General features: G+C 39.3%; 1 protein-coding gene and 1 long non-coding RNA gene across 6 annotated transcripts in view; one reads left to right on the top strand and one right to left on the bottom strand.

The window, feature by feature from the left end:
* LOC113600185 (uncharacterized) overlaps positions 1–4,793 on the bottom strand; it is a 75,077-nt gene extending 70,284 nt beyond the window's left edge. For both annotated transcript variants that reach the window (XR_008292407.1, XR_003421138.2), the window contains exon 1: positions 4,254–4,793. This is a non-coding gene — a long non-coding RNA (uncharacterized LOC113600185). The remainder of the gene's footprint in view (positions 1–4,253) is intronic.
* The window catches only part of VCL (vinculin), a 108,101-nt gene that overhangs the window by 35,152 nt on the left and 52,993 nt on the right, over positions 1–19,956 (top strand). The gene's annotated exons all lie outside the window — the stretch shown is intronic.

A 19,956-nucleotide genomic window follows, 5' to 3' on the forward strand; every position in this document is an offset into this window, starting at 1 on the left:
TAAGGGAAGGGAAACAAAAATAATATAAAAACAGGGAGGGGGACAAAACAGAAGAGACTCAAATATGGAGAACAAACTGAAGGTTACGGGAAGGGGTGTGTGGGGGGGATGGGCTAAATGGGTAAGGGGCACTAAGGAATCTACTCCTGAAATCATTGTTGCACTATATGCTAACCAATTTGGATGTAAATTAAAAAAAAATAAAACAAGTTAATACAAAAAGACATTAAAAAATCATTTATAGATTCACAGAACAGATTGGTAGTTGCTGGAGATGAGGCAGAGTGGAGTGGGGGGCCAAAATGGTGTAGTGGGTCAAACGTACAAGCTTCAGTTACAAAATAAATGAGTCTTGGGGGTATAATATAAAATTGTTAAGAAAATGAATTTTAAAAGTTATCATATGAAAAAATTAAAACTATGGATGGCAACTAGTCTTAATTTGGTGATTCTTTCACAGTATATACACATTTAAAATCATGTGTACATCTGAAACTAATATAATGTTATATGTCCATTATACCTCAATAAAAAATAAAAAGAGAAAAAAACCACATAGATCTAGCTCATACCTGTTTGCCCCTCACTCCCTGGAAAGTATAGAGCATGGTGAGATAATGCACAAGGGGTTTTCAACATCAGGTGGGTATTTGAACTAGGTGACCCTACAGAAATTTCCTTTCAACCCTGACATTCAAGTCTATGAAGATCATTTGACTGATTAATGATTTTTTTTTCAGGAAACTAATTTCTGCTCATCCCCAGAAATATATCCTTCAAGTATGCTATGTGCTCTCACAGGCTTCCTTGGGGACTTAGACAAATTAAGGAGTGTGTCCTAGTGATATTTTCCAAAAAAATAGGTAACTTTAAACCAAAACAAAACTTTAGGGGCACCTGTGTGGCTCAGTGGGTTAAGCATCTGACTCTTGATTTCAGCTCAGGTCATGATCTCACTTTTGTGAGTCTGAGCCCTGCGTTGGGCTCCATTGGGCTTCTTCTCCCTGACAGTGTGGAGCCTGCTTGGAATTCTCTCTCTTCTTCTTTCTCTGCCCTTCCCCTGTGTGCTTATATGCTCTCTCACTCAAAATAAATAAAATAAACCTTAAAAAAAACACCAAAACAAAACTTCATTGATTACCCTTAGTGGTAAGTAGTATACCAGTTCCCTACTCTAGTAGGTTATTTATTTGTTTATTTATTTACTGGTAATTGGTGATTTAAAGAAAAAATTAAGATTTACCTTGCCTTTCCAGAGGTTCTTCAAAAAATTAAATGTAGAACTACCATATGATCCAACAGTTCCACTTCTGGGTATTAATACAAAGGAAACAAAATCACTACCTCAGAAAGGTATCTGCACACCCACATTCTCTGCAACCTTACTTACAAAAGCCAAGACATGGAAACAACCTAAGTGTCCATCAGAGAATGAATGGATAAAGAAAATGTGGTATGTTTGTATGTGTGTATGTATACAGACACACACACACTGGAATATGGGGGAAATGAGTGAAGGTGGTTGAAAGGTACAAACTTTCAGTTGATATATAAGTCCTAGAGATGTAATGTACAGCATGGTGGCTATAGTTAACAATATTGTATATTTGAAAGTTGCTAAGAGAATAGATTTTAAATGTTGTCTTCACCCACACACAAAAAATTGTAACTATCTTGCCTTCCCTGTACAGACTTTATCTCAGAGTAACCGAATAGTCCTAGTTGATGAGGGGAATTTTAGCCAACAAATGTGAAATTAATGACAGAATTAGGAAGTCGTAATTATGCAATTTTAATTAGGAAGCAATTGATTTAGGTAAAGATCATTAATGGATTTAGGTAAACCATTCATAAGTTTTAACCTTTATTGCACCATGGGGAAAAATCCTGGTCTCCATGGAGAATAAAGGAAAAACACTATGTTATGATCAACTGAAAAACTTACTGAACAGTTTTTTTTTCTTAACGTTTGTTAATTTTTGAGAGAGCGAGCAAGCGCATGAGTGCGGGAGGGGCAGAGAGAGGGAGACACAGAATCTGAAGCAGACTCCAGGTTCGGAGCTGTCAGCACAGAGCCTGATGCGGGGCTCGAACTCACAAACTGAGATCATGACCTGATCTCAAGATCAGGAGTCAGTCACTTAGCCAATTGAGCCACCCAGGTGCCCCCTGGGTGGCAGTTTTTTATTGGGACATTGTTTAGGCCAGTAGCCAGAAGTGTGACAAGCTCTTGGAGGGGGCTTGGAGAATGTTTAGGTTGAGCCAGCAGGGTGAGACTGAATAGCTCCAGTAAGGGCAGTAGCTTAGTAAGCATGAGATCGTTTTTGATCTCTTTGTCTTGTTTCCTCTTTGATTCCTCCTGTCTGTTGTTAGAGACCCTGAAGGCCAGGTCCAGTAGTTCATATTGAGGGGTTTGAGGGCCTTTATCCAACTTTTGAGGTTTCTTTCTAATGTCTGAGGCTGACTGGGAGATAAAATGCATAGATAGGCAGGATCGATTTTCCTTTGTGAAAGAGAGAGGGTGCAAGTGAGTGAGGGGCAGAGAGAGAGAGAATCCCAGGGAGGCAGAGAGAGACAGAGACAGAGAAGCAGAGCTCACCTGATGTGGGGCTCGAGCTCATGAGTTTGTGAATTTTTAAAGAGCCTCAGTGAGGTGGGTGAGAAAAAGGGCAGAGTTTTCATCTGATCTGTGGGTGCTTTTTCTTAACCTTTCATAATTGACCTGTTTAGAAGCTGCCCGCTACATGCCTCTTATGAAGCCGGTGGTCCTGTGGTTGCATTTGGCTTTGTCTCCAGAGGAGGGCTGGTAATTCCAGTTGCGCTCAGCTAAGGGAACTGCTGCATTGCTGGGAGCATGTTGTACAGGCTCTCTGCAGTTTAGATCATCGGCATATTCAGTAGCCTTGGACCAAATTCTGTTTTTTTCTTCTGGGGTGGTACAGGTGGAGAGAATAACATATAGGTCCCTCCACAAATCACAGGAAAGAGTGAGATATTCAAATTCTTTAGTGAACCTGGAGGAATCAGTTGAGAAAGAGCTAAGCTTAAATTCCATATGAGAAAGATCTGGCATGAAGGGAACGTGGACCCAAACAATGCCCCCTGCTGTAGCCACTTTGTGAAGAGGGAATTGGGTGGTGAGAGCATCAGGAGGTTGGTAAGAGTGATCAGAGCGAGTGTGGGCAGGAGAAGGATTGAGAAGTGGAGGCAAGGGCTTAAGGGGGGAAGGGGGTGCTGAAGGGCCTTGAGGGGAAGGAGGGTACTGGGGTGTGTGTGGAGGTGCCAGAGGATCAACTATGGGTAAGTGGAAAGGTGGAGGTTGGTCAGCAGGGTCAAATCCAAGTTGGTAGCACTGGGGAGATAGAAGGAACATACGACAGGCAGTGCGAAGGTCAGGATGATGAGCGAGTTCAAAGAAAGCTTGGACATAAGGAACCTCACCTCATTTACCCAGGCCATGACAATATAAACTCAATTGGAGAAGAGAATTGTGGTTAAGAGAGCTGTTCTCTGGCCAGCCCTTCTGGTCATCTAATTAATATTGGGGCCAGGCTGTGTTACAGTAGAAAATTAAGACGTTTCGGCCAAATACCTTGTTTCAACTGGAGGTTTTTGAGATTTTTGTAAAAATGGCTTTTATCTATTTATTTTGAGAGAGAGAAAGAGCACGTGAGCAGGGGAGGGGTGGAGAGAGAGGAAGAGAGAGTCCCTAGCAGGCTGCAGAGCCAGACATAGGGCTTGATTTCACGAACGGAACTGTGAGATCATGACTTGAGCCGAGATCAAGAGTCATATGCTTAACTGACTGAGCCACCCACGCACCTGGAGGTTTTTGATATTTTTTTAAGGAGGCATCCCAGAGGGGAGTCCTTGGGAGGGGTGGACAAGGTATTGCCCATCTGGAAATCTAGGAGGAGAAAGGAGATTTTGAGGACCAGGAACAAAGGGAAAAACTGTGAAGGGAGACATCTTGACTCAGTGTTCCAGGAAGATGAAACCCTGACCAGTGTGGAGCCTGAGAAAGGGGCATCCCCCAAACTCAAGGGTCTGTGTGAAGGGAAGGGATTGAGGATCCCAAGACTGCAGAAAGACCCAGAGGAGGTGTCGCTCCAGTGGTGAACTGTTGATTGTTGACTGAGCCCAGTACTGGGGCTTGAACCTTGCCGTGGGGGAATTGGCCAACACCTGGTGGGTGATTGCTGTCAGTGCTCAAGATCTCAAAGCGCCCTCCTGAAAATGAAAATTTGACTCACCTGAGATAAGTTGAGAAGGCGATCTGGTTGAGATGGATTCCGGTCAGTAGGTAATGGCCAGTCCTCTTACAGGCCACCAAAGCTGTTAGGGAATTGCACAAAGCATGTCCAGACAAGCAGGACAGAGTTTATTCACTCTCTAAGGGAGGAGAGGGGCCAGACATCAAGAGAGATGTCGGCCACGAGTTTCTGTCAGGCTGAGCCTTGTACGGGGTTTTAAAGGATGTTGAGAGGGGACACAGTGTGTGGAGAGAGGGTCGACTCTCGGCCAGGTAGAGTAGAAGATGGCGTGTTTTTCAAGCTGCTCTGTCTGGGGCTCCTCCAGGATGTGGGTTGTGGTCTGACTAGAGAAGAGTATGTTCTGTAGTTGGGGTCTGTTTTCTGAGAATATAGGCCCTGTGACCTAAAAAAGCAGAGTTAGGACCAAGTGCAGACACCTGTGAGTTTTACCTGTAAGCTTGGCTGGGAGGTTGGGGGGACTTTGAATAGATTCCTTTCAATTAACTTAATATGTTACTTGAAAATAGCACAGGGTAAAAACAACAATATGGCTGTGGCTGTCAAACAGATTTGGGCGGGGGGCAAATATTCCACAGTTTAAAACATTATAGCTCTTTATGCTTTTCTTACTTTTCTTTAGAATGCAAATGCAAAATGAAGCAGAAAATTTTTGTAGATGCCTTGACTTGAAGGGGGAGGGGACAGAGAGAAACAGATGGAAGCAATTAATGACATCCTTGGAACTGTTGAGTAGGACATTCTTTTGGGCTGTTTGGTTGATGTTTGGAGGTTTCCAGGGCATGACAGAGCTTCCTCTGTCATCTACTTTTACAAGCACTTCTAATAGTGTCTGCTTAGGCAACACTAAAGAATAAAAGTTTCAAAAATTTATTCTTGGATCTATTTCTACTCCTAGAATGGTAGAATGTCAGTACTAGAGAAAACAGAATGCTCTTGGTCTGTAGATAGATTTATATCTAAGCAGTCTGAAATATGTTTAGAGATTTTTTTCGGGGCAAGATACGATATTTTCAGGATTTTTGGCATTTTTAGGATTTGGGGGTGTCAAAATCAAATCATAGTCTTATTTGTGTGACTGGCAATTAAGAGCATGTTGACATGTTGGAGAAAACATTTCATATCAGTTAAAATTATATATCTGAGTTATAATTCTCATTGAGGGACTTCCAATGCTTGAGCAATTCCTTACTGTAAAAGCAAGAACATTTTAATACGGAGCAAGATTTGCATTGTTACAGGAAGTCTTTCTCTTGGGTGAAGTAAGAGTTATCTGATCTCTAACTGCACTAGCAGAGTTTACAGTTTACTAATTTTACCCAAGATTGAAGTAATAGCCACACTGTTGCACAGGACGTGTGGGATTGCACGATGATTGCCATAGAAACTGTCTCAATCTTCATAAACTTCAGGGGTATAATGTCCCTGCTGTACTGTTATAATATTGGTTAGATTTGCCCCATAAGAAGTCATGCGTTCCTGTAGAGACTGTCAGGAGAAGAGTATTTTGCATCATCGTCAATCATCATCCTTATCAGGCAGCAGCAGCAGTAATATTTATGTGTAATTGATTGATTAATGGGCTGGACACACTAATTGGTTAATTAAGTATTTATTGATCACCTTCTATTATGTGTAGCACACTAATCACTTGTAAGATGTATTATAAGTTATTTATTAGTAGTAATAAAATAGCCACATTTGTAAATGCTTTACTTGGGGGTATGTCATACATGTGGGTTTTATTCTTCTGTGTTATCATGGAGGAACAAAGGTGGAAAGCTGCTGCAGAGAAATTTTTAAAAAATGCTTTAAGAAGGGGGCACCTGGCTGGCTCAATTTGTGGAGCATGTGACTCTTGATCCTGGGGTTGTGAGTTTAAGCCCCATGCTGGGTGTAGAGATTGCTTGAAAACACTCTTAAAAAAAAAAAAAAAAGAAGAAGTAAAAAGATGCTTTAAAAAGTTTGAAATTAAAGAGCTGTAATGCAGACTGACTTTCACTATATAATAGGAATTCAGAGAAAGTGCTATTGTGGTAAGTAGGAATAGTAGAAAGAAGGTTCCTGTGGGAAATGGAACTTGGGAAGATGGATGTGGGGAAAAGGAAAATACTCTGGGTGGAATGAATTGCATGAGCAAGTCATGGGGCCTGTGAGGAGAGGGACAGTCATGTTGGGAGTAGTAGGGGCTGAGCTAAGTTCTGCCAGGTGATAAAGGCCCTTGAAAGCCAGGCAGAGGAACTTGGAATTGAGTAGCAGAGAAGCTTTCCAGTTCTTGAGCAGTAAGATGACCAGCTGGAAGTGGTTTTCCAGAGTTCATAGCCAAATACTGGATGAATAATAGGTGCTAGTGGAGGAAAGAAAGTAAGCTATGTGAACCTACCAGATCCATTTTCTGTCAGTGTGGATTTACTTCAGATGGATTCCTTATAGGTAAATGTTTATGGCAAACTATTTTATTTGCCTTGGAAAAATTGCTGTTGTAGTGTGCATGGAATTTCATTCTTATTTCTGCAATGGAACAGAAATGAAAAGGAGGGGTGCCTGGGTGGCTTAGTCGGTTAAGCGTCCGACTTCGGCTCAGGTCATGAACTCACAGTTTGTGAGTTCAAGCCCTGTGTCAGGCTCTGTGCTGACAGCTCAGAGCCTGGAGCCTACTTTGGATTCTGTGTCTCCCTGTCTGCCCCTCCTCTGCTCGTGCTCTATCTCTCTGTGTGTCTCAATAATAAATAAATGTTAAAAAAATAAATAAATGAAAAGGAAGGCAGTTTATGGACCCTGTATAAGAGTGTTCAGTATCTGAATGTATCAAAATGTGTCACTTGTGAGGTGGTCTAGTGCTATGAACTCCTTAAAAAGGGCATCAGTGGCTTTGTTTGTTGGCAGGCAAATGATAGTTTCATGTAGAACTGCAAAGTGTTGCCAGTTTCTGTCTCAGTGCTGCTCTGAACAGTCTGCTTGAAATCATTCACCAGCTTGGATTATTTTTGAAACATATTGTGATGTCTAGGCCTATTGAATAAAAGAATGTTTCTAAAATACTGTGTGAAAGGGCTTATGTACTGTTGACAATCTGCATGATTAGCATTAATCATATTTCCTAGAAAATTACCTTGTTTTAACTCTTAAAAACTTTATTAGTTAAGCACAATTTTACCTTGGTTGATACTCATGTCCTACAAAGAAGACGTTTGAAAAGGATTGAAACATACTTACATTTAATTTAGATCTCTTTGACCTAAAGTAGTAGTGTCATATTTTTAGATCACCAGCCTGTATATTTAGCTTTTTCTTTGCTTATGATCTTGAACACTCAAAATAATCTGTGATGAAATTTGTATTTTTAAATGTTCTTCTCAATGAACGTGCCCAGAATATCTCTTTTTAGAATTAATTCTTTGATTATACCACTCAATGCACTTTGCTTATCTGGGCCTAATGTGCGATTCTAATGCTTTATTTTTTTAACTTGAGTTTTTTGTGTGTGTGTGTGTGATTATTTCCATTGCTATTTAAGAGAAGATTTGTGTCTCAACATAGATGACCAAGGTTCTGTGAGACTATTCACATCTGCCAGCTGACTTGCTTCATTTTTGACCTAGAGCAAACACCCAAACTTTAAATAGTTCACCTTTGAACTTGCCATATTAAACATATTTGGGTACTACTGTTTTTCAGGGACTTTTTAAAAAAAATTGTTTTTTAATGTTTATTTATTTTTGAGACAGAGAGAGACAGAGCATGAACAGGGGAGGGGCAGAGAGAGAAGGAGACATAGAATCTGAAGCAGGCTCCAGGCTCTGAGCTGTCAGCACAGAGCCTGACTTGGGGCTCGAACTCATCAACTGATGAGATCATGACCTGAGCCGAAGTCAGATGCTCTACTGACTGAGCCCACCCAGGTGCCCCTTCAGGGACTTTCTTAAACAAAAATGGTTTAACTTTTGAGTCTTGTCAATAATGAACTCTGAGTCAGTATTATTGATTTGCAGAAGAGTTCTAAACAGTTTGGCAAAGATTTGATCCTTGGTTTACTTTGTATACCCTTTATGATTAAGAAATCATACACAATTTTAATGTGTAATTCTTTGGCTTCGATTTCTAGAGAGTAATCAAAATCATATGACTGAAAGGAACTCAAGGGACCAAGGGAACTCATCTTTTTGAAAAGCATATTATTGGGCCAGGTACTTACGTATTTTCATTTTCTCATGTAATTCTGAGAACATCAACTTCAGGATATTAATAAAGTAATTCTACAGGTAAAAAACTGAGGCTTGACAAACTTTAACTCACCCAAGGTTGGCTCAGCTTGTATGTGGCAGGACATGTTTCCTATTGGTGGTTTCATGGCTTCTTCTGAATCCACGGTCTTTCCACAATCTGACCTTCCATGAGGGTCATGTAGTCCATCGTCCTCTCCGAGGCCGTGCTACTTTTATACCACTCTTAGAAGATAACAGTTTACACTTTTCCTAAGTATTTCCAGAGAAGGAATATTACACGTGTAATTTGTGATGTATTGTGATGTCTTGCGACTCTTAAGCTATAAAGAAGTTAAATTCATAACATTTTAAAGTTAAAAGGAATCCTAGAGATTATTTAATCCAACTGCTTTATTTTATAGATGAATTGAGGTCATTGTCTATGTCAGCCCTACTGCCCCAAACCAAACAAACACTATAAATAATTAGACACAGGTATTCCCTTAATTATTACCTTGACTGTCCATATATAGGTCAAGTCCCAAATCAAGAAGTTCTCAAGATTGAAAATTTTTTTCCCACATCTGTTTAAAATCTTTATTGCTCTTTCCTTAGTACAGCAAAAGAACCTTATAAAAGATAGCTCCATTTCTTGAGCACCTTTTGTGAACTGGATATTTTAAGTTGTACTATTATGATTTTTTAATGTTTATTTTTGAGAGAGAGAGAGTGAGAGAGAGAGTACATGTTCATGTGGAAGGGGAGGGGGGAACAGCAGAGAGAGGGAGAGAGAGAATCCCAAGCAGGCTGCAGAGCTTGACCTGAGCTGAAATCAAGAGTCAGATGCTTACTGACTGAGCCATCTAGGTGGCCCTAAGTTGTATTATTTAATTCATCTCATCTTGCAGTTGAGGAAGCTACCACTCGGAGAAGCTCAGTAACTTGTTGCAAAGTCACCCAATACATCAATGTCAGAGGTAGGATTCAAACCCTGGATTGACTCCCAGGCTGTACTCATTCCGATATGCTAAGACTCTTTTCTGTCTTCATTATAAGAACTTCTTATAACATAATTACTGTGATGCTTAAATGTATGAGATAATGAATGTGAAAGTACCTGGGGGAGGGGGGAAAGACATTGGTGATTATTACCCTCCTTCCTTGGCTTCTCAATCTTTTTTTCTTATTCATTTTCTTCAAATAAAGTTAGTTGCTTTTTAAACTTTACTCAGAGAAAAATTTCCCCTCATTTATTGTTGCCTGTAGTAAGGTCTTTTAAAAAAAACCCAAAAAACTAAAAACATGATTGCTTGTTTTTATTTAAAGTTCTTTCTGTATCTATTGAGATGATAATGCAATTTTTATCCATTACTTGATAAGAAAGTCTCTGGTCTGCTACATGAATATCAATTTTCTGCGATAAACCCTGCTTGGTTGTGATTTTAAAAAGAAAATGCAGTGCTAAATTCAATTTGCTAATATTTTTGAAGGATGTTGCTTCTTTGTTCATGGGGTGTCTTGATCTATAATTTTCTTGTTCTGTTCTTATCTGGTTCTGGTGTCAAGGTTATTTTAACTTCATGATATAAGAGCTTTTTCTAGTCTTTGAAACAGTTTACAGAAAATAAAGATTATCTGTTTTTTGAAAGTTTGGGCAAACTTACATGTAAAACTCTGGGTCTAGTGTCTTTGAGAGAAAGAAACTTGATTATTCATTGTCTTTTTTTTTTTTTTTTTTGTAACTCAGGTTTTAAATTCATTTTGAGTCAACTTTGGGCTTTTTTTTGTTTTGAGTCAACTTTGATAATCTGATACTTTTCTAAGAAATTATCCATTCACCTAAGCTCACAAGTTTATTAGTATGAAGTTCATAATAACCTATTATTATTTTTCATCTGAGTTACGTCTCTAGTTATATCACTTTTTTTGTTCAGTATTATTTAGTTCTGCCTTTTTTCTTTATTTATCACTCATTTAGAAATTTATGTTTTATTATATCCCCCCAGAATTCTTCTTTCATGTTTATTATTTACTTTAAGCTTATTATTTATTTTTTATTTAATTGAAGTATAGTTGACATACGATGTTATATTAGTTTCAGGTGTACAACATAGAGATTTGACAAGTTTATCCTTTGTGCTTGCTCATAAGTGTAGGTGCTATTTGTCACCATACAACACCATTGACTTTATTTCTTATACTATAACTTTTATTCCTGTGACTTATTCCATATTAAGTTTATTATTTAAATGCCTTATTTTCAATATTTCAGTCTTTATGTTCAGTCTTCTTGTTTTTAAATAAATATAGTTTAGACTCTTAATTTTGTTCTAAGTTCTACTACAAGTTTGGAAGCAGCTATAGGTACTTTTTGTTATTCAATGTATTTAAACTAAAGAAAAAGATAAAAGCAGTTCACCCATTTCTCTCACTCCCAACCCCTGCCTCTGGCAACCACCAGTCTCTTCTCTGTATCTATGAGCTTGGTCGGTCAGTCGGTTGGTTGGTTGGTTGGTTGGTTATTCCTCCGTCCATCCATCCGTCCATCCATCTGTCCATCCATTTGATTTATTGGTTTCACATATAAGAGAGGTGATGTGGTATTTGTCTTTGTCTGACTTATTTCACTTACCATAATTCTCTCAAGGTCCATCCATGTTGTTGCAAATAGCAAGATTTCACTCTTCGTGTATATTTCATTTCATATCTATATTTCACTCTCACACACACACACCACAGTTTCTTTATCCATTCATCCATCAATGGATACTTAAGTTGTTTCCATATCTTGGCTATTGTAATAAGTAATACTGCAGTGAACATGGTGCATGTATCTTTTCAAGTTAGTGTTTTCATTTTCTTTGGGTAAATACCCAGAAGAAGAGTTGCTGGATCATATGATAGTTATATTTTTAATTTTTTGAGAAACCTTCATAATGTTTTCCAGAGTGGCTGCACCTGTTTACATTCCCACCAACAATGTACAAGAGTTCCCTTTTCTTTACATCTTTGCCAGCATTTGTTATTTCTAGTTTTTTTTGATAATAGCTGTTCTGTCTAGGTGAGGTGATCTCTCCTTGTGGTTTTGATTTGCGTTTTCTTAATGATCATTGATACAGAGCATCCTTTCATGTGCCTGTTCGCCATTTGTATGTCTTCTTTGGAAAAATGTCCATTCATATTTTCTGGCCATTTTTATTTGATTTTATTTTTTATTTTTTTCTTCAGCCCATTAAAAAAATTTTTTTTAATGTTTATTTATTTTTGAGAGAGATAGCACGCATGGGGGAGGGTCAGAGAGAGAGAGACACAGAATCTGCAGCAGGCTCCAGGCTCTGAGCTGTCAGCACAGAGCCCGATGCGGGGCTTGAACCTCACAAGCTGTGAGATTATGACCTGAGCCGAAGTTGAACACTTAACCAACTGAGCCACTCAGGTGCCCCTCTTCTGCCCATTTTTAAATTGGATTGTTCGTTTTTTTGTTCTTGAGTTGTAGGAGTTCTTCATGTATTTTGGATATTAGCCCCTTATCAGATATATGATTTGCAGATATTTTCTCCTGTTCAGTAGGTTGCCTTTTCATTTGGCTGATGGCTTCCTTTGCTGTGCAGAGTTTTAGTATGATGTAGTTCCACTTATTTTTGGTTTTGTTGCTTTTGCTTTTGTTGTTCAGATTAGAAAAATCATTGCCAAGACCAGTGTCAAGGAGCTTTACCACTTACGTTATCTGCTAGGAGTTTCATGGTTTCAGGTTTTATATTCAAGTCTTTGATCCATTTTGAGTTAATTTTTGTGAGTGATAGAAGATAGAGGTCCAGTTTTATTCTTTGGCATGTGTCTGTCCAATTTTACCAACACCATTTATTGAAGAGACTGTCCTTTCACCACTGTATATTCTTTACTTCTTTGTCATATTGACCATATATGTGTGGGTTTATTCTGGGCTCTCCTGTTGCATTGATCTGTGTGTTTGTTTTTATACCAGTACCATACTGTTTTAATTACTGTAGCTTTGTAACATAGTTTGAAACCAGGGAGCGTGATGCCTCCAGCATTGTTCTTCTTTCTCAAGATAGCTTTGTGTACTTGGGGTCTTTTATGGTTCCATACAAAGTTTAGGATTGTTCTATTTCTGTGAAAAATGCCACTGGAATTTTGAGAGGGATTGCATTGAATCTGTAATTGGTTTGGGTAGGATGGACATTTTAACAATAATAGTTCTTTTAATCCATGAGCATGGAACACCTTTCTGTTTGTGTCTTCTGTTTATTTCATTGATGTCTTGTTTTCAATGTATAGGTCGTTCACCTCCTTGGTTAACTTAATTACTAGGTATGTTATTCTTTTTGATGCATTTGTAAGTGGGATTGTGAATTTTCCAGCTATAGACATTTAATAGTTGTAATTTTGGTTGTGAATTCCTCCTTCATAATATGCTTTATTCAGGAGTATATTTAAAAAATTTCAAAAATCTTTTTACTATCTTTTTATTGTTCTATTTCTAATTTAATTGCATTTGCCCAAAACATGAATGATATAATATCAATTCTTGGAAATTCTCTTGTGATATAATATGTGGTCAGTTTTGTGTGCTATGTGTGCTTGAAAAGAAAGTATATTCTCAGGGAGCCTGGGTGGCTCAGTCGGTTAAGCATCTGGCTTTGACTGAGGTCATTATCTCACAGTTCGTGCATTCAAGCCCCATGTCCAGTGTTGTGCTGGCAGCTCAGATCCTGGAGTCTGCTTCAGATTCTATATCTCCATCGCGCTGTGTCTCTCTCTCTCTCAAAAATAAACAAACATTAAAAATTTTCAAAAAAGAAAGTATATTCTCTTTTGCTTGGGTTAGGGTTTTCTTTATATCGTTAGGTCAGTGTATAAAATATTATTATTATTTTAAAGTTTTATTTTTAAGTAATCACTACACCCGAAGTGGGGTTTGAACCCACAACCCTGAGATCAAGAGTCGTGTGCTCTACTGACTGAGCCAGCCAGTCACCCCTAAATATTATTGATCAAACTGTTTATAGCCTTACTATTTTGTTTGTCTGAATTATCAGCTTATGATGATGTATCTTGAAATCTATAGTAATTGTGGGTTTGTCAGTTTTTCTCATAATTGTCAGTTTTAGCTTTATGTATTTCAAAGCAATAGAAGTAAGTGGTTATAAGGTTATGATTAGTAAGTGGTTATAGGTTATAAGGTTATATATAGTAAGTAGTTATAAGGTTATGATTCTCCTGGGTCCTAAATTCTGTCAATTATTTTGTTATTTATAGTCCTTTTTTGAGAATGACTTTTGGCTGATGTTAGTCTACTGTTGACTTGTATCTCAAGATTTTTAAAGACCATATCTTAGTATTTGGCAGTGTTTTTCATAAGTAAAAATATTCTCTTATTGTGTCTATTCCACCTCATTTTGTGTTTAGGCATTTATACCTCTAACTCATTCATTACATTGTGCTGTAGAACAGTGACTGTCAACTTTTTTAGTGTAAGGACCATCAAATAATAATAGACTTTTGTTATTATTTGATAAGGAGTGAATAAGAACAAACGGTGAAGTGATTTTATAATGTTTTCTGTATTTATTTTTCCCCAAACTCCAGCTGTTTAATGACAAATGCTTCCCCACCCTCACCCCATCACAGCAGCAGGAAAATCACCCATCCAATTGTTGGGGGGAGGGGTGCACTGCAGAAAGCAGGGAACGGGGAGCAGCTGATGAAGGGCTGGTCAGGCTCCTGCCCCCCATGTCACTGACTCTTGGGAGCATCAAGTTGGGCTGGCACAGAAGCCTTTCCTCTGCCCAGCCACCAGCAGGGAGCTCCATCTAAGGGAGGCTGGGTCTCCAGCCAGAGAGCTTGAGAGGAAGCCAGGGCCGGCAGCGGGAGCAAGGGGATGAAAAGGGAAGAGACTCTGGTCTGCCACCAAGTCTGGGTCTTCTGGCTTGCCTGTGCCAAGTCCAGCTGCCAGGGGCGGGCCTTGCCCATCAAGAGGCTGCTGCCACTCACATGGACCTGGCCTCCCTGGCCTTCCTCTGAGACCTCACAGCCTCGTTGTGGGCTTTATGCTTCTCTGCCAATTTGGTGTCCTCTTGGATTTTGTGTCTCTTGCCAAATATGATCTTGTTATAAAGGTACTTCTCCTGCTTCATCATCCTGATGGCCAGGCACTTGGCTTAATTCTCCTCCTCTTGGGCCAGCCACTGCCTGTCCTCCAGCTTCACAGTGCCTGCCATCACTCTGAGCTTCTTCCCCTCCATCCTCTGCTCCTCCAGGGCTATCAGTCAGGCCTCTAATGTTTTAAAATAAAGTTTTGTTTTAGTCATCACAACAGCCTTAAGATACATTAAAAATCTACTGGTATCTGTAAGACACGCTTACTTCTATGTTCATCTGTTTCTGCTGTAATCCTAGCATGAGAGAGAGGAAGAGCCATAGGAGCCAAAGGACCTACAGGTAGCAGATTTCTTGCCTGAACTTTGCAGGCTTGGAATCTCCTCTCCCTTATCAGATGTCAGATTTGAACAGGGGGTGAAGGCAGTGGGGAGAAAGACTATGACTAGTCATTCAGGCTTTAAAGGATTCAGAGGGTATGACTCATACTCTACCTTTCAAATAAGTGGCCTGCCAAAACTTGAAGAGCATGTGGCTTGGACAGAGGTGACACTTCTCATCCGCCTTGCCCACGTGCCACTTCCTTTTCAGTTATCTGTTGGCTCTGGCAGAATCCTGTTTTGTTTGAAGGCGAAGTGAAAACTGGTCGCATACTCTCCTACTCTCATCTGAAATAAAAGAATTTAGTGAGCCTGTGGTGTTGGTATCTCAATGTACATATTCTAGCAAAAAGAGGTTGGTGTGGCCCTTGAAACGCTTTGAATGTTTTAAGTATGATTCACTGTGGTTTTTAATTTTAGTTTTGGGTGTATACATGCAGTGTCCTATGCTATCACTGAGTTAGGAAAGGGATAGGAATAATTCGTGGATGAGGTCTGTAGGATCTTTAAATCTGGGAGCACAGGGTTGGAACAGCCTGTTTTAGTGTTATCACACAGTATACACGTGGGTGAGTGGCTGCTGTGTACTTGCTACATGAACTAGATTAAAGTTTGTCATTGTACTCTGTGTTCCTGACTCCCTCCTAAAAACTGTAACTATTCTTGTGGCCTTCACTCAGGTTTCTAGATGACTAATGGCTGAGGATCCTTGACCTTTCTCAAAATGGTAACACTGGGACCAAAGCATATTGGCTAGTCCTAGCTCTGGGATGCCACAGGATGAATCTACTTTTGCTATTTCAAAGTAAAATTTATGCCAAATGGCCAGTATATAAAAGAAAAGTTTATTTTCACACAACTCCCTGAGTCTTTTGTGATCTTCACATTATTTTTATTATTACTTTTTAATCCTATGTATATAAGATCTGGGGATGAAATGAATGGATTATAGAGGCAGCACTTCCTATTTGAGGGATACTAGAAAGGCTGAACTGCCAGTTGCTCATGGCTGGAATTTCACTGGAGCTTGTTCCTCAGGTTAACAATTTAAACGCTTAAATGCCTGGTGAAGGGAGAATTTTTGACGCCTCAGCAGTCATTTTCACTCATCATACTTGTGGCTGAGACTAGGCTCTAAATATGGGAAAGCAGAGAGAGTTTGAAAGCCTGACCCTTACCCTACCCCCTGGCATCTCTCTCAGGCCTGGACTTTAATATTCCTTTCAAATGAGACCATATATATAGTCATAGAGAAAAAGGAGCCTTAAAAGGTGTTTTTCATGCAATTAAAATTATTAAATGTAAACACTTAAGTCTATACCAACCATTTTTATGACCCTGTTTTGGCATTTCTTCATTTTTAAATATGATGGACTTCTCAAACTTGGAAGTGATCTGGGCCTTTCTTGACCTCTGAGAGACCCTACCTAGATGGCAAGGAAAGGAAAGCCTCAACAGGGATTAAGATGAGAGAAGGAATAGTCTTGACAGGCCGTTTTGCCTGCCAAATACTTATGTCAAGGCTAACCTGGTTGGTAATGGTAGTGATGGAGGTGCTGGGCGCAGTGGCCACAGTAGGGAAAGCCTCACTGACCAGTTGATTGTGTTTTCTTTCTTTTGTCTGTTACCTTCCCATTTTGCAAATGTTGTTTTGTGTGATTGGACATGCTTGTGGCCTAACCATCTCTCTCTCTTGAAAGGACAAGACCCAAAATGTATGCTTCTTTGGGTGTGCTCCAGGGTAATCCGACTTCCGTGAAATCAAATTTTCAGGTGTTCTTCTCCATAGCACTTCAGTCTTTGGCAAACAGAATGCATTTGTGTGTGTGTGTATGTGTATGTGTGTGATAGTATGTATAACCTAAATGGCTGTACTTACTAAGTTCAGATTAAAAATTTTTATTTTAAATATTTATTTATTTTGGGGGGGGGCAGAGAGAGAGGGAGACACAGAATTCGAAGCAAGCTCCAAGCTCTGAGCTGTCAGCACAGAGCCCGATGCGGGGCTCAAAGTCATGGACCACGAGATTATGACCTGAGCTGTAGTCGGACACCTAACCCACTGAGACACCCAGGTACCCCAGTTCAGATTTTATCAGTGAATTTGATATAGGATTGTCCCCCCCCCACACCTGACCACCCCAACATATTTTTTTGAGGTGAGGTATAGTTTCACTTGTTGAATGTTTCAGAGAGGTTTTCAGTTAAAAAATTTTTTTTTAATGTTTATTTATTTTTGAAGGAGAGAGAGACAGAGTGTGAATGGGGGCGGGGCAAAGCGAGAGGGAGACACAGAATCCAAAGCAGGCTCCAGGCTCCAAGCTGTCAACACAGAGCCCAACGCAGGGCTTGAACTCATGAGCTGTGAGATCATGACCTGAGCCAAAGATGGACACCCAACCGACTGAGCCACCCAGGCACCCCATTTAGTTTTATATTATGGAGCGGTATATGTCTAAATAGGCCTATCAGACTGTCTCCCTGACATTATTTTGTTCCAGGGCACTCTCTTTTTCCCTCTGCTGAATCAGTGAGCTGGGATTTGCTGGTTGATTTTTTTTTTTACAGAAGCAGATGGGAGATTGTTTGGTTTCAGAGTGAATGAGTTACCTGTACTTAGTGATAGTAGGCTGCCCTCTCTGGTCAAACCACACCTATGGCAAATGCATGGTTTTTTTCACAGAAAGAACTGTGTGTGTGTGTGTGTGTGTGTGTGTGTGAGAGAGAGAGAGAGAGAGAGAGAGAGAGAGAGAGAGAGAGAGAGAGGAAGGGACAGTAAGAGAGAGAGGGAATATTATCCCATTGGAAAAACAACTCCCAAGATGCTGTGAAGAGGATCATCTTTATAAGTAGTGCTGAGCTTCTGAGGCAGGAGCAATGTTGTCTCCACCTTCTCTATCACCACTTTCCTAATTTCCCAAGTAAAAAGGACTACTTCTACTTTTATGTCCCCTTATCCTCTGTTGGAGGTACTTCTAAATACTAATTTATATTTTTTTGTTTACATGTATGTCTCCTCCTACCAAAGTTGTAACCCTTTAAAAGTAGGGACTTAAAAATACTTTCTTTTTTAAAAAAAAAATTTTTTTTAACGTTTATTTTTGAGAAGAGAGAGACAGAGCATGAGTTGGGGAAGAGAGAGAAGAAAGAGGGAGACACAGAATCTGAAACTGGCTCCAGGCTCTGAGCTGTCAGCACAGAGCCCGATGCGGGGCTCGAACTAACGGACTGCAAGATCATGACCTGAGTTGAAGTCGGACGCTCAACCGACTGAGCCACCCAGGCACCCCTTAAAAATACTTTCTATTCCTGGGTATCTTATAGCATGTAGTAGGTCCTCAATATGTTAGATGAACAGATGGATGAAGAATTAAATTCAAGTAATTTAAGAGTGGGTGCATTCTGGTAGAAGCTTTAAAAATGACTTAAGGTAATCTTTATAATTTCTGGATCTGTTTTTCTCTTATATTTCTTAAATTAAAAATTCAGCATAAACTTAAGCTTGATAAAGTGATCACTGAAATCACATGGAACTGAGTAGTTTGGGATCTTTATATATCTTAAATTGTATCAAGTTATATCGTGTAATTCTGGAGAGAATGGATTTAGTAGGTTATGAGTGAACATATTTTGGGTCCTGTGAGGCTGTCATTAGTCCATTGATCTAAAGCATGAGAATTTTCTATTAATTTATGTTGAAGACTCAAAGGCAGAGAGAAGTTTTAACTTGTGATACACTTGATTGATTTAAAGTATCTAAATCAATATTATTAGGATAGAGTCAAGATATATAATTATTTAGGAAACAGACCTTTTTCCTATTGTCATTCTCTGAAATGCTTTTTAAAAATTTTGGATTTGTGTTAAAAAGGAGATTGGGCACCTGGGTGGCTCAGTCGGTTGAGCATCCGACTTCAGCTCAGGTCATGATCTTGTGTTTTGTGAGGTCAAGCTCTACGTGGAGTTTTGTGCTGACTGCTTTGGAGCCTGAAGCCTGCTTCCTAATTCTGTGTCTCCCTCTTTCTCCGCCCCTCCCCCACTTGCTCTCTGTCTCTCTGTCTCTCAAAAATAAAGAAACATTTTTTAAAAATTAAAAAAAAAAGACTTAAAAAAGTAGGAGATCACTTTAAGAAGTGAGGCAGCTTGAATGTTTAAAATCTCATTTTCTGCAGACGAAAGAGACTTCTGTCTGTTTCTGACTACTGGTTAGTCATGGTGGGATTTGTTTGGCTTTTATGAATGCCATTAAATTTTAATGTACAGATCAGATGTCTTATTGTAGAAAAATGGTACAGTGTCTGTTTTAGACCTATCAGTTTACCACACAAGGGAACCATTAGTGGAGAATCAAATTGATTCCTGCAAAGCCTTTTGATTTCATCATCTTTTTTCTGTTTCTTTTCTCCATGGTGGTTATTCCTTTCATTTATTTATTTTTGTTTTTTTATTTTTTTCCAAATTTGAAACACTTAGGCAGTAATCGAATCCTTGCAAGTAGGTGTAGTACAACAGTTGCATTCTGTGATTCTTGTTTGTTTGCTTTAATTTCATCAGGGTTCATGTCACCTGGGAACAAAACCAAGTTTTGTGACTTTTTAAAGTTAATGATCTCTATGGGTGAAAATTCCTGATTGCCTGTACTGGGTGAAAATTCATTTATTTACTCATTCAGCAAATATTTACTGAACATTTGTTATGTGTTGGGCGTTCTCTGAAGACATTAATGAACAAGATAGACAAGGTTCTTAGCCTTGTTGAACTTAAAGTCTTGTGGGAAATAGAGAAAACTAAACTGAGAGGGTGTGAGCAGTCTCATGGGAGCACATAGGAGGTGTACTTGTAGATTTGGGATGGTTTCCTGATAGAAGAGTCATTTAAAGGCAGGGTCTAAGAGAGTAAGTAGTGGTTAGGGGGGAGGGAGAGGGGGGAGAGAGAGGTGTTTGAATTCGAGGGAATGGATATGAAATATCTTGAAGCAAG

Source organism: Acinonyx jubatus, chromosome D2, assembly GCF_027475565.1.
Source record: "Acinonyx jubatus isolate Ajub_Pintada_27869175 chromosome D2, VMU_Ajub_asm_v1.0, whole genome shotgun sequence".
In the NCBI taxonomy this organism is placed as follows: Eukaryota; Metazoa; Chordata; class Mammalia; order Carnivora; family Felidae; genus Acinonyx; species Acinonyx jubatus.